The sequence below is a fragment of the Tupaia chinensis genome, unplaced genomic scaffold, assembly GCF_000334495.1.
Source record: "Tupaia chinensis unplaced genomic scaffold, TupChi_1.0 Scaffold147010_1, whole genome shotgun sequence".
NCBI classification, from domain to species: Eukaryota; Metazoa; Chordata; class Mammalia; order Scandentia; family Tupaiidae; genus Tupaia; species Tupaia belangeri.
Genome location: NW_006206863.1, coordinates 318,810 through 323,674, shown reverse-complemented (window position 1 = coordinate 323,674; position 4,865 = coordinate 318,810). Strand labels below are relative to the sequence as shown.

The following is a 4,865-nucleotide window of genomic DNA, read 5'->3' as shown; positions in this document are numbered from 1 at the left end:
GCAGGAGGACCATGACATTGGAAGACTTTATATTAAAAAAAAAATAAGAAATAAAGAAAAACTGGAGAGTTACAGAGAAGTTACAGAAATGGTCAAGTTTTTTTTTTTAAAGGCAAATTATAATAGATATGGGGTTTTTTAATCTGCAATCCCTAAACCAATCTCTGCTCCTAGTAGAAAAGGAGAAGAGGTGATATAAGACAACCTTGGGCAGACATGAAGTCTTGCCATTTGAAGAGCTGCTGGAGGAAAGTGTCCTTCCTTAGCACTTTGGGAACCTTCAGGCTACCATGATATCTGGCTGGAAGCCCTCAGCATCCAAAAGCAAAAATGTAATGGAAAGGGAGAGGAATTAGAAATGTGCTGGAATTTGGAAATGAACCTGGTAAACATTGTGATGTGTAAAGCGCTGTCTCATAATTATTACAACAAATACTTGTAAAAACACTTTAACTTAATGTAAAGATTTTCTTCGTTGGAAAGAAAACAGCATGAAGTTAACACCTGGGTCTCATTAATATGCATGACAACCTGTTTCCAAGATAAACAACAGCATTCGTGTAAACCATTTAATATAAAAGCCATCACACAGAGACATAAGCCATCCGATTCATGCTGCGTTTTTAATTTAAATTTAGTCCATAATTGGGCTGTTTTAAGCTGAGCATCAAAAAATTTAAACATTTCAGTTTACATTAATTTTGGTTGGAACTTATGGAACTGTAAGTAACATTTAGTTGTGAAATGGGAAAGTAGCCTAAGTTTAGGGGTAGGGAAAAGTTTGTGCCCATAACTAATATGTGATATTCCAACTCAGAAGTGCAATATGTTGAGCCTCAAAGGGTTGAAATATCTAGCCAATCCCTTGTGAGTCAGTCACATCATGACTAATGTAAATGGGGTTGAACATGACAAAACCTGGCTCTGATTCATCATTTAACACATTTTTCACTTATGTAACAGACTGCCTCTAGCTGATTAGCTTGGCATTGTTTTAGTGAGGCAAACAATAGCAATAATAGTTGTTTATTAAAACGTATGCTTTTCCTCAACCTTCTCTGACTCTGCCCCATATTAAAGGGTGCAGGTTTTGATGTCTGCTGGCTGCCTTTTCCAAGTTCCCATGTGAGCTGGTTTCTAGCTAGGTTCAGCCAATGGAAGATACTCAAGGAAGACAGGAAAGCAGTAGGAAGTGAGAAGGCAGGGTATTTCTCTTCCTCCCTCTCCACCTAGTGTGGCAACTCCTACAGCAGCCAGCTCTTCTCTGTGATTTCGGTTCCTGACTGATGGGCCTGCTAAGGTTCCAGCTCAACTCATAGGACTCAGCCTCAGCTCTGATAACATCGTCCCCTGCCATTGCCCCTCTGAGCCCTAGCTTTCAGCTGTTGCTAATCTATGGGCTACTTGCCATTCCTTTCAATTTCTCAGCTTCTTTATCTTCTTTAGCACTAAGATCCTGCATTAAATTCCCTCTCTTGGGACCAGCAGTTAGCATAATGGCTATGTCGCTGGACTCCCATGTAGTCGACTGTGGTTCGCGTCACGGACTCGGTGGCTTAAAACTCACGCCGGGCATGTGTGCGTGTGTGCCCAAGATCCCAAGAAGAGAATGGAGAATGGATTGTGGCATGGCCATCCCCCCTGGGGGGGTGATTTCTCGCTTTCTGTCTCTCTGTCTCTCTCTGTCTGTCTGGCGAGCGCACGCGCCCTATAGCGGAAACCTCTCAAAAAAAAAAATTCCCTCTCTTACCAACCCTTGACGTGATTTCTATTTCTAAACATTGACCAATACAAAACTACCCCGTGTTCAGCATTATTCTAGGTGCTTTATATGCATCACCTCATTGAATCCTCACAATTTACCCTATAATATAGCTCACTATTATTATCTCCACTTTACAGATGAGGAAACTGAGGCACAGGATTCTCTCAAAATCATATAGCAAAGAAGTGATGGATTTGGACCCAAATCTGATTACTCATTCCATACTAAATCTCTATGCAATGTCATATAAAACTAGATAGTCTCGAAGTATGCTTGCAACTTTATGTTCTAAGAAACCATTCATTTGTGCATTTATTCATTTAATGAATATTTATTGATTACCTCCTGTAAGATAGCCACTATTTCTAGGCTCTAGAGACACATAAGTGAGTAAAAGAATTTAAAACTCCTGTACTTATTGACCTTTGATTCTAGTCTATGAAGACAGACAATAAGCAACTAAATAATGCATTTAGTATATTGGATAGTGGCAAGTACTATAGAGATAAAATAAGCACAGAGGAAGGACAAGGAGTGCTCAGGGAAGACAAGGATTATAATTTTAATTTGAATAAAACTAGTCATTGCCCAGCCTGGCGGTGCAGTCAATGATGAACGGAACTATAGTGCTAGAAGCCACATGGCTGACTGCAGGTTTAGATCTCCTGATCAGTCTGAAAACATATGGACACAAGCACATGTGCCTAGGAATCTAAGGATCATGATATAAGACCCTTTCAAGAGTGTCTCTCTCTCTCATGCATGAGCACACACTCTCTATTAAGAATAAAATTAATTTGGCCAGATCCATGGCACAAAGGTGACGCACTGCTCAAGAGAGGCTGGATCCCACATGGTGACTACAGTTCAAATACCCAGCCTAGTTGGCTCGAATCATGTCAGGCATGTGCATGAGTACATAAGACCCAATGAGCTGGAAGAGGATCCCAGCATGACCAGATCCAATGGACGGTATTCCTTTCTCTCTCTCACTCACTCTCACATATGCACACACATGCTCTGTCAAGAATAAAGGGGAAAGGCCCCTACACCATCTCCACCTGAAAGTGCTCTCCCTTTTCAGGACACAGAGAGGAGATTTCAAAGTATTAAGTCTTGGAGAGATGGCTTTCATGTGTTTGGATATCAGATGCCTATATACCTTCATTATTTGTACAGCATTAGGTTCTACTTTGTCTTCAAATATTGAGATAAAAGTTAATCCTCCTCAGGATTTTGAGACAGTGGATCCCAGATATTTAGGTTATCTGTATTTGTAATGGCAACCTCCACTGTCTATGGATGATTTTAAGGATTGTTCAGTAGAATATGAGTTAAAATACTGAAACATTGATAGTGAAAGATGGAAGACCATCATTACTAAGAATCTATATTACAAAGATGGATTTGATCTTAACAAGGGCATTGAAGCAAGGATACACACAATTTTGCCAGGGCAATGCACAAATGGATCAGAAGTTTAAAGTTCATGGACAGAAACTGCTTACTGGACATCACTACAAGGAAGTCTGGAAACTAAAATTCAGGATATGGATTGTGTGTATTACAATTGGCAATATTTACTCTGTTCTTGGAAACCTGGCATGGATGCAAATTCCGATACCAATTACAACTTGTTTTACAGGTATGAGGGCCTGGATTATACATTACAATGTGTTGATTACATCAAGGCTAGTGGAAAAAATATCGGATGCAAGTTTCCCTACTTGGAATCATCGGACTATAAAGATTTCTATATCTGTGTTAATGAATCATCAGAATCCATGACTATCTGAGCCAGCTATTTCATTTTTCAGCTTCAAAATATAGTTAAACCATTGCCACCAGGTTATCTTAGTCTTTCTATGAAGAATTCAGATGAAGTTAACCTAAAATGAAGCATACCTACAGGACCCATTCCAGAAAGGTGTTTCATTTATGAAATTGAGTTCACAGAAGATAATACTACCTGGCTGACAACAACAGTGGAAAATGAAATGTACATCACAAGAACATCAAATGAAAGCCAACAATTATGCTTTTTAGTAAGAAGCAAAGTGAATATTTATTGCTCAGATGAAGGAATTTGGAGTGAATGGAATGAGAAACAATGCTGGAAAGGTAACATGTGGAAGGAAACTTTGGTATTTTTCTTGATACCATTTGCTTTTGTCTCATTATTTGTTTTGTCAATAACTTGTCTGATTTTTCATAAGCAAAAATTATTATTGAAAACGATTTTTCATTTGAGAAAGGAAGTTTTTCCTCAAGAGACAATGTGTTGACCTACAAATTTCTAGTCACATGGCCCAATGTTAAATGAGTCTCATTCAAATGAATTTTTTCTTTAAATGTTGAATACGTCTTTTAAAAATTATTGTTGGATTTAAATAGAGCACTCAAACTCTCAAAAAAAGTAAAGGGGAAAAAAGAATAAATTAAAGAAAGCATTAGAAAAAACGAAATTGGTCATTCTATCTGTATTTCCCCTTTCATGGAGAGTGGATAAATTGCCACTACAAATAGTGGGAAAAATTACTCCTAAAGACTCGGTTAAATTCAATTAAGCTTAACAAATGTTTGCTAGAACCTTCTCTAGTAAGTGTTCTCTTAACCAATACTCCACTTAAACATATCACCAAATTAAAAAACCCTCTCCAATCCCTCTGTAAAACCTAATGATGAATTTCTGAGGCTCACCAACCCATTGCTTTTGGTAGGCTACTCTCTAGTCTTCCCATGTGCTTCTGCTCCTAGTCATCGTGCTCTAGGCTTACCAAAACCTGTTTCTATTTTATTTGCTTTCTGGTTGTATATTTTAATTAAATGTTATGCAAATAAGTATGCACGATGAAAGAGAGCTATTTTATGAAAAAAATACATTAAGGTTTGAAAAGACTAGAGGAAAGTCACTTAGAAACTGCTATCTAATTAGTTGTGGTTAAAACAATGATCAAAAACTAAGGACAGAATTATTTTCTGCTACTTTGCAATTATCTTTAGGAGCTCACTGTACCTTAAAGAAACTTCCCAGAAAATCAGAGTTGAGTTGATGATTTATAGGTGTGGACTCTGCAGAAAAAAAAAAAAAAAGGAAACA

General features: G+C 37.8%; 1 pseudogene; it reads left to right on the top strand.

Moving 5' to 3' along the window:
• The first annotated feature begins 2,889 nt into the window (after positions 1 to 2,889).
• On the top strand, positions 2,890 to 4,050 carry LOC102496728 (interleukin-13 receptor subunit alpha-2-like; annotated as a pseudogene).
• The last annotated feature ends 815 nt before the right edge of the window (positions 4,051 to 4,865 follow it).